This window comes from Schistocerca gregaria, chromosome 2 (genome assembly GCF_023897955.1).
Source record: "Schistocerca gregaria isolate iqSchGreg1 chromosome 2, iqSchGreg1.2, whole genome shotgun sequence".
NCBI classification, from domain to species: Eukaryota; Metazoa; Arthropoda; class Insecta; order Orthoptera; family Acrididae; genus Schistocerca; species Schistocerca gregaria.
Window position 1 is genome coordinate 434,931,179 of NC_064921.1, and position 10,183 is coordinate 434,941,361.

Below are 10,183 nucleotides of genomic sequence, written 5' to 3' on the forward strand. Positions count from 1 at the left end.
GAAAGTGGTAGGGGAATGGTGAGTGTACGGGAAGAGAAACTTCCCGGTTTTATTGTTAGGCATCTAATTCCAATTTCAAAAATTTTGAACACACAAAAAATTCCATCATGTTGAAAATATACAAAATATTTCCATATACTTAATTACCCTTTTCAGTTACATAACTGACTAAGCAACAAAAATGTGCGACAATAATGCGCAACAGAATCCTGTTCCAATTCTTATATCAGTAAAACTATTCGTCCGATCGTTTTTGTGCAGAATTCTTAGAGGAATATGTTTTTTAATTACAGTGCTATTCTAAAACTGAACAATTTTGAGCATAACTTCAAGAAATGGAAGAAATTGAAATTTGGTGGAAAGGGAGGAGGAGGGAACTTTTCTGTTTCTTACTACTGCGCCCAGTATGAGTATATTCACTACTGCACCCCGTACGAGTATTTTTCCGAAGTTTCAAAACATTATAAATTATTTACCCCCTTTACAGTTTTTGACTAATTTCCGTGGGACAATTATGGTTTCCCAAGTCGATACTGGGAACGTTAGTCATAACCTGTTGCACGTTTGGAGTATTTCCGTGTTATCGAGTGATCTTTGAGTGATTCGACGACCGATGTGTGTGGAGCTGGTAGCCAATGAGAACATCTGATTATTGATATAATTTTGGATCTCGCTCACCCTAATGTTAAAACCTGTGCTATAAACACTGTTCCTCCTGGGAAGTCTGATGTTGTCCAGCGTCGCCGTCAACTTTGTGGAGATGTTATCTGTGTATATGAACTATGGTTTGTATCGCGTTCGTCCCAAGACACCGATGTACTTCAGACGTTAGCCGGTGGCAAACAGTGGACGAGACGACAATAAATTGAAGAATTTTTATTTTTAGACGAATCGTGATTCTGGGTCGGACCACTCGTTTGAACATTTTCGTTTGCAGGGGGCACAAGGAAACGATTCTGTATTTTTAAACCTGATCATATTGTGGTTTCGGACTGATTGCATGAACAGAATCAGCACTGGATGATGTCGGGAGTCCCTGTCGGATGTAACGGCTCTCTGAAACGTAAAGCGGCAGTGCAGAAGTTATCCTCATGCTTATCTTTCCTCTGTGAGAATTCTTTATTTTTAAGCTCTACAATATGTATCAACGCAAAGATCGTTGCGGAATTGTGAATTGCCGTGGCCAATTTCCGCTGAGTGTGAATCCAAATTGCTTGCACTCACTTTGCAGCCGAGAGCAGAGATTTCATCACTAAGTGCGATTTTTGACTCGTATGCTGATAACTGATTTAATTTAGAGTGACATAAGGAGTTCGGTATATTGTCTGCATTAGACGTTTTACCCAAAAAAGTGTCAGTGGCGAAAAAAATATAAATGAAAATAAAGCAAGTCATATCCGCTGTATGTAGGAATCTCCCGTACTTTGATAACTTTTCCTTAATATTTGGCCCCCCAGAGGCTCTCACCTATTCTGTGAGAACGTGCTTGGCCATCACGGGGCCCAACCTTTGCAACATTACTTTCCTCTCTGTGCTCTGAGCCCATTCCTCTACTGTTCTTGTTCTCTGTCTTTCCATTAGACGGACTTCTTGGCGCCGAACGCGATTTTGGACATTCCATTTTTTTCTCTTCTGACATTTTACACACCTAGATTTGTCAGAAATGCGCATCGTGAAGGGAAGGTCGCCCAATGCAATGTATATCCCATCTTTGCGCATTTCTCTCTTTGCATCCGTGTATCTGGCAAGCCCAAAATCCAGCACGGTAGCCATTCCGTTGTGAGCTGGGGCGGGGTCGCAATATTCCTGCTTGATCTGGAAACTCGGCACATGCGCCAAGGAGTATATACCCATCGTGGTGAAGTAGCTGTTGCTGTGGCTGGGTGGCGGCCGTGGGGAGAGTCCCTATTCAGAGTCGGTGGCACCATGGCAGATGACTCGCTTGTGAAACAGATTAATCTTTTGTCGACTGGTGGCCACACGGCCTCGACAATTTCTTTTGAAGCAGAAGGTTGTTACAGTGCAGAGACATATGACCCCAAAATGTTCCCTTCTGTGTCTTCGCCATGGGAGAAACGTAAGGCTAAGGGACAAGGGGAGGTGTATTCCACCCAGTACTTCGTTTGTTCTCGGACCGATGGGGATTCCTTTTTGGCCACAAAGCCATTATTCTTTGTTGAACACCTTGAGAACAGGTAGGGAGAATGGCAGCAATCTCGAAAATGAAGAGTGATTCGATTGTGATTCAAACTGCATCCCCTACCCCGTCACGAGTGCCGCTGGGTTACATTTTTGTAACTATACCCCTTGTAAAGTCTCAGTATGTTACAGGGAATCATCTTCCACTGCAACCTTCTTTTATGTACTGTTTAACGAGTTACATGCCATTGTGGAGCAGTGGGGTGTGCATTTGTCCATTGTGTCCAGTGGGGACTAAAGGACTGTTGGGTTTCTGCTGGAGCCTTCATCTTGGACTCTGAAGACTTACTGTTGCTTGAAAAGGTCAAGGCGATGGTATATCGATGTTATGTGGAGCCATATGTACCCTTTCACATGTTGTGCTTCAAATGCATGGGATTTGGGCACATTTCTTTGTGTTGTAAAGATAGCTCCAACTGTAGGAGTTATGGATGTCAGCTCCACGCAAATGTTTCTTAAGCCCCTCCCCTTGTCTGTGTCAGCTTTGGAGAGCACTATTCCTCCTGTTCCCAAGACTGCACCATCTTCCAACGGAAAAAGAAAAACCAGCCAAGTGACTTATCTAGAGGCCAAGAAGAGGTATTATGATTTGCGCCTACAGTTATGGCGACAATGTATGGTATGGCTATGACAGTGTCATACTGCCTATCTGCAATCCCCTTACCATTTGTGCTTTGTAAGTCTGACCCTTGGGGCTGCTCAACTACACCTGCTCCCTTGTTGGTCGGAGGTCCTCCTCCTATTGCATGCACCACACCCTACCTGTTGGGGATGTCGATCCTCAACCGTCATCTGGAGAAGCATCTCTGTCCTCCATCGTATCTCACCAGGAAGGGGTCCCTTAGGATGCTCCCATGTCTTTGCTGTCCCACAACTGAATGCCAGCGTGTGGGTGAAGGATGCTGGTTGTAGGACTTCACATTCCTCCTCTGTCCCTGAAACTAAGGCAGACAAGTCCTTGCAGACATAGAATTCATCTAAGGGAAGAAAGACAAGGAACAGTCCTCCAAGAAGACAGCGATGTTACGGCCTCTATGCTACTGGACCTGGAATGTTCCACCTCTGTATCTGGGGCAGATTTTCTGGTGCCCCCTGTGGCTCCAGACAATACCCATCCCCACCTCTTCTGCACAACCTGATTTAGAAAATATGTGTACTGGTGCAATATTCTTGCAGAAAGTGGCAGCAGGTGATCCTGGGGCACGACCTGATTCCTTGGTCCCTTAACACTTGCACAGGATACCAATATTGTGATTCTCCTGTGGAACTGTAGCGTTTTTCCCTGAGCTGTGATGTTTCTTATGCATTTCCTCTACTTTCTGCATTGTTCTCCAGAAAGCTTGCTTCATAGAAATGGGTATCCCAACTCTTTGTGGCTGTTGGGTCCATTTTAAGAATAATGTTGACGGAGAAAGAGTGCCAGAGAGTGTGTGCATGTATGCTCTGAACTCGGTCTACAGTGAACACGGCCTCACATGATACATTTTAGGAGACTGTGATTGTAAATGTGAGGATATCTCCATATTTTATCGTTGGTAATGTGTGTCTTCTTTCCTATGGTAGTCACAGAATGCGTTGTTTGCACTGTGTTCTCTGCTCCCCCCACCCTTCCTGATTCTGAGTGACTTCAGTGACCATAACCATTGCAGTAGGGAATGATGATCACTGGCCACAGGAAAGTTATTGTAAAATTTGTTTGCATAGTTTGATCTCTTTCTATTAATGGTGCATCCCCCCCGCCCCTCACACACACACTTCAGCATGGCATTGGCTCTTATTCGGTTGTTGGTCTTTCCATTCGCAGCCCTGCTCTTCTCTCCACCGTTCACTGGAGAGTCCATGATGACCTGTGTGATAGTGATTACTTCACAATCATCCTGTCGCTCTCTCAGCATCACTCACCTGGACATCCACCTAGATGGGCTCTCAACAGTGCTGTCTGGGACACCTTCACCTCTGCCATCATCTTTAGCATGTTGCAGGTATCGATGTGGCTGTCCAAAGCACAGTTGCAGCCTTTCTATCAGCAGCCAACTTCGTGATCCCCTATTCCTCAGGATCCTACTGTCAGTAGTCAGTACCGTGGTGGATCTCTGAAACTGCAGTGGCCATCAGGGATTGCAGATGAGCTCTCAAATACCATAAGCGATATCCATTGATGGAGCACCTCATTTTGTTTAAGTGGCTCTGTGCTCTGGTCTACCACCTAAAAAACAATACAAACAAGAATACTGGGAACTGTGTGGTATTACCATTGGACTTCACACCCTTCCTTCTCAGGGATGGGCAAAGATCTGCTACCACTATGGACACTAGTCCCCCACAAGTGTACCTGGTACCTAGCTGAATGATGTTGTCTCTACTGGTCCAGACACTTTCACTGAACATTTTGGTCTGCATTATCCCTGAGCCTGTGCATCTGAGAATTATCAGTCTTCATTTCGTATCCTCAAACAACAGGTGGAGCAAATTCACTTGTCTTTCATTACATGTCACCTGGAGCTGTACAATTCTCCCTGCAGTGAGTGGGAACTCCTCAGTGCTCTAGCCCTCTGCCCTGACATGGCTCCATGGTCAGACAGCATCCATAGCCGAATGCTCAAACACCTGGTGGTGGTGGATTGCCAAAATCAAGTCCGAGTCATTTTCAACTCTGCTTGGAGTGAGGTTGATTTCCCATCTCAATGACGAGAAAATGTGATCGTCCCAGTACTGAAACTGGGTAAACACACACTTGAAACGGACAGCTATTGCCCAGTAGTCTAACTAACGTTCTCTGCAAGTTGCTCAAACATGTGGTGGGCCAGCAGTTGTGTGGGTACCTTTAGTCACAGGGCTCTTTTAACCAAGTGATGTGGCACATTGGTTAGCACATTTTGGAGAATGACAGTTCAAACATCCAGATTAAGGTTTCAATTATTTCTCTAAATCGCTTAAGGCGTGTAATGGGATAGTTCCTTTGAAAGGGCTCGACCAATTTCCTTCACACAATCCGAGCTTGTACTCCGTCTCTACTGACCTCGAGGTCGACAGGACGCTATATAGTCTTCCTTGCTTTCAGTCAGGCCCTTCTGGCTCTGTCCAAGAGCGGTTTTCGCCAAGGCTGTTCCATCCCTGATAATTTGGTCTGCCTGGAATCTGCTATCTGGATGGCTTTTGCGCGCCAACAACACATTATTGGTGACTTCTGCGTCTGGTCCTGGCGGAGGCGAGTCCTCCCTTGGGCATGGGTGTGTGTGTTTGTCATTAGGATAATTTAGGTTAAGTAGTGTGTAAGCTTAGGGACTGGTGACCTTTGCAGTTAAGTCTCATAAGATTTCACACATTTGAACATTTGATGACTTCTGTGGCTTTAAATGGTCTTATGACACTACATGTCGTCAACACATCTTCGTTGCCTTAGATGAAGGGAGTTTCTGGGGCCCGTCCTGATTTTTGTCTGGAACTGCTTATCACACCGTACTTCAAGGGTTCAAGTTGGTCCTTCCTGCAGTACCCTCATATGCACGAAAATGTGGTCCCATTGGGTTTTGTATTGAGTGTGCCCCTTTTTCGAGTGGTTATCAGTGGTCTAGCTACAACTGTGGCGTTTACAATGTTACTTTCCTTCTGTGTTGACGATTTTTGCTTTTAATACTGCTGCTCAACTGTGGGTGTCGCTGAATGTCGACTGCAACGTGACTTATGAAAGGTACAGTCCTGGGCTCTCACCCATGGCTTTGGATTTTGGATGCCAAGAGGCGTGTCATGCACTCCTGTCGTCGTTGTACTGCCCACATACAACCAGAACTCTACCTTGAGGATCAGTTGCTGCATATGGTGGAATCTTATCTTTTTTTGGTACTGCTCTTTGATGTCCAGTTGATGTGTTTTCCTCATCTTCACCAGCTTAAGCCAAAAGTGCTGGTCACTTCTTAATACTCATCGCTGCCTCCGTAACTTCACCGAGGGTACAGATCGCTCGGTGATTCTGTGGCTTTACAAAGCTCTGATCCTGTCCCATTTTGATTATGTGAGGTGGTATATGGCTCGGCATTGCCTTCAGCATTGCTGATGCTAAACGTGACACGCTATTGAGGGGCCCAACTTGCGATGGGTGCCTTTTGGTCTATCCCTATGACAATACAACGTGTGGAGTCTGGGGTACACACCGCAGATCTGGCACCAACAATTACTGCTCAGTTCTGCAATATGCATTTCCTGCTTTCCTGAGCATGCGAACTACCATGTCGTCGTCCCCCCCCCCCCCATCCCCTCCCCCCCCCCCCCCTGGTGGAGAGTTCCACTACCTGTCAGCGTTAATTGTGGTCCCAGCGATTCAGCTCCGACGACGAGATGAAGGATGAGGTTCATAACTTTCTGAGCAGCATGGCGGCAGGCCGGTATGACATGGGCATACCAAAAGTGCCACAGCAGAAATGGTGATTATGTCGAAAAATAGCTAAATGTTCAAGCTGTAAACAGAAGTAAACCATTGTGAAAATAAGAAGGTCTTTGTAATTATAAAAAAGTAGGAGACCTTACTTTTGGGAATACCCTCATAATCACGTGAATAATAAACATCTAATAGCAGAAAAACGGTAGCTATGACGATGAATGTGTGGAGGTAGCAACTCTTCTAAAGTAGCAGCATTTTTGCTAATCTAAACTTAGGTGGCATAACCACGAATAGTGACAACTTACGGTTAATACAGTATGCAGATTATACCAAATTATTCATTTGTTTGCGTCGCTGGTATTTTAGTTACTGGAAAAAGAGAGAGCCATTCTATTTTTTAGGTCTTCCGCAACAATTTATAGTATTGCCAAGTATCTCAGAAGTTAAGTCGTATAGTGCTCAGAGCCATTTGAACCATTTGAAGTGTCTCGGGAAGAATTGGACTGCAGCTATGACATGCAGCAAATTAGCGACGTATGAAACATTGAAGTTATTTCGGGGCTGAAATTTTTCCGTTTTTACTTTCTGGTTTATTATGTTTAGTATTCGTTCATCTGTAGGGGAGCAGAAATACGAGGGTGTGCTGAAAAGTAATGCCTCCGAATTTTCTAAGTGAAAACCTTTGAAACTTTTTAAATAAAACAAACGTTATTAACATTCCACATCTTTATTCTTCTTGTCTACGTGTTTATTTCTCAACGTGTTCATCCTTCCGGCAAACACTTCTCTCCCAAGTGGAGAACAGGTTTTTGATGCCGTCACTGTAGAGTGTCTGACTTCGTTGATGAGGCCACAACCCCGTCTCTGCGTGCACCACTTCATTACTATCAAACTGAAGTCCTCGAGGGTGTTGGGGCCAAGTTGGTATTGTATGAAGGATGACCGACGAGAATGAACCCTAGGCGTCAGATTGTTACATCTGTCGCAGCGCTCGTGTGGGGTCTGACATTGACATGCCGAAGAGAGGGTGCTCCGCGTGTGGATCACTTCGAATTCGAAACTCTGTTACAACACTCTGTTTCTCACGCACCGACAAAGTTGCGTTACGCACCGCCATGTTACACGCTAGAATCCGGAGCTATGTAGCGGCAGGAAACTGCTAATATCTAGATACGGGGAATAAAGATATAGATTTTTAATATACGAGGGTGAGTCAAATGAAAACCTTAAATTTTTTAAAAATTATTTATTGTGCAGAAGTGGTACAAAGCTGTATCACTTTTCAACATAATCTCCCCCACGCTCAATCCAAGTTGGTTGGTTGGTTGGTTTGGGGAAGGAGACAAGACAGTGAGGTCATCGGTCTCATCGGATTGGGGAAGGACGGGGAAGGAAGACGGCCGTGCCCTTTTAAAGGAACCATCCCGGCATTTGCCTGTAGCGATTTAGGGAAATCACGGAAAACCTAAATCAGGAGGGCCGGACGCGGGATTGAACCGTCGTCCTCCCAAATGCGAGTCCAGTCTCAATCCAAGTCCTCCAGCGCTTACAAAGTGCATAAATTCCTTTAGAAAAAATTCTTTTGGTAGTCCGCGCAACCACTCATGCACCGCGTGGCGTACCTCTTCATCAGAACGGAACTTTTTTCTTCTTATTGCGTCTTTGAGTGGTTCAAACATATGGAAATCACTTGGGGCAAGGTCTGGTGAGTATGGTGGATGAGGAAGACACTCAAGATGCAGGTTTTTGATTGTTGCAACTGTTGTACGGTCAGTGTGAGGGCTTGCATAGTCATGTTGCAAAAGGACACCTGCTGACAGCAATACACGTCGCTTTTGATTTCATTGCAGGCCGCAGATGATTTTTTAGATCTGTGTACGATGCACTGTTGAAAGTGGTCCCGCTAGGCATGTAATGCTCCAAAATGACGCCTTTTTCGTCCCAGAAGAGACTCAGCATAATCTTCCCTGCTGAAGGTTCTGTTCGAAACTTCTTTGATTTTGGTGCTGAGGAATGGCGCCATTCCTTGCTCGCTCTCTTCGTTTCCGGTTGGTGGAAGTGATCCCAGGTTTCGCCCCAGTAACGATTCTTGCAAGGAAGTCCACACCTTATCGTTCAAAGCGCCGAAGAAGTTCTTCACAAGCAGGAACACGTCGACTCTCATTTCAGGAGTCAGCTGCCGTGGCACCCATCTTGCAGACACTTTGTGAAACTGGAGCACACCATGCACAATGTGGTGTGCTGACCCATGACTAATCTGTAAACATGCTGCAATGTCATTCAATGTAACTCGGCGGTTTTCCTTCACTATGGCTTCACCTGCTGCAGTGTTCCGTGGAGTCACAACTCGTTGGGCCTGACTTGGACGAGGAGCATCTTCCACTGAAGTCACACCATTTCACCTCCAATCATAGACTTGCTGCTGCGACAAACATGCATCGCTGTACTTAACTTTCATTCGTCGATGAATATCAATAGGTTCCACACCTCCACTACGCAAAAACCGAATAACATAACGCTGTTTTTCCCTGGTGCAAGTCGCAAGTGGGGCGGCCGTATTTATACTGATACTGCGATAGTACGTGTGCATCTGCTCTATGCTGCCACCTACAGGCCATTCTGCGCGCTGTTTGTAGCACGCTTACCAACTTACAGTATAACGACGCGAAATTTCGATTTGTTATTACAAATTTAAGGTTTTCATTTGACTCACCCTCATAAATTTTATTTAAAAAAATTTAAGAGTTTCAAATAGAAAATTCGGAAGCATTACTTTTAAGCAAGTCCAAGTATTAAACACATACTCATTCTCCTTGTCGTAGTGCAGTTTCGCAGTATGTCTACTTTAAAATAAGCATGGTGGCTTGTATAATTCGGAGGTAATGACTCAGAATTTCATGTATAAATTTTAATTACAGCTGAACAACGCTCGAAATGTGTTTGTACAGTCAACGGACTGACTAGCTCCACACTCCCACTGTACGGAATTTATCTATCACGTGTCTCATAAATATATGGCCATACAGTCACAAAAATTGCACCTGCAGTACTACCACTTTATTACGTTGTATCTTGACGCTTTTCAATACATAAAGCGTTTCTTACTAGTGTGATAATTATAATTAGACTGCTATGGTGCGTATCTATCGGAAGTAACTGCACCTCCTTTTGACATATTTCAATTTGCATCCATAGCAGCAACAGCATTCGTGGTTGTTGTTGCTTATATGTAAATGTGTAGGTTCAGAGCAGATAAGTTCAGTATTAAATGTCAGTCTTACAGTTAACGCTAAGTGTAAACAAACTGCGTTATGCTCAAGTCATCTGACAGTTACGGTTTGATGTTGGTGACTCGCGCAGTACGCTATGCTTACTCCATAGGCATTCCTGCTTTGTGTTGGGTGCAATAACTGGAGCTAAAGATGAATTTTAGCTAGTGTAACGTAATACTTATGGCTGAATGAAGTGTTAACTTACCTGTGAAAAGGTGTTCCATGTAAAGTGACACTTTGATTAATTCTTTACTGTTCTCCATTTCTGCGTTTCAGGGAATAATGACGTATCTTAGTATTTCGTAAAAGTTTACCTTTTGGAATTAGAACTCAA

The 10,183-nt window shown here is 44.5% G+C and overlaps 1 protein-coding gene across 1 annotated transcript in view; it reads left to right on the top strand.

The window, feature by feature from the left end:
• The window catches only part of LOC126324953 (adenylosuccinate lyase), a 722,118-nt gene that overhangs the window by 444,922 nt on the left and 267,013 nt on the right, over positions 1–10,183 (top strand). The gene's annotated exons all lie outside the window — the stretch shown is intronic.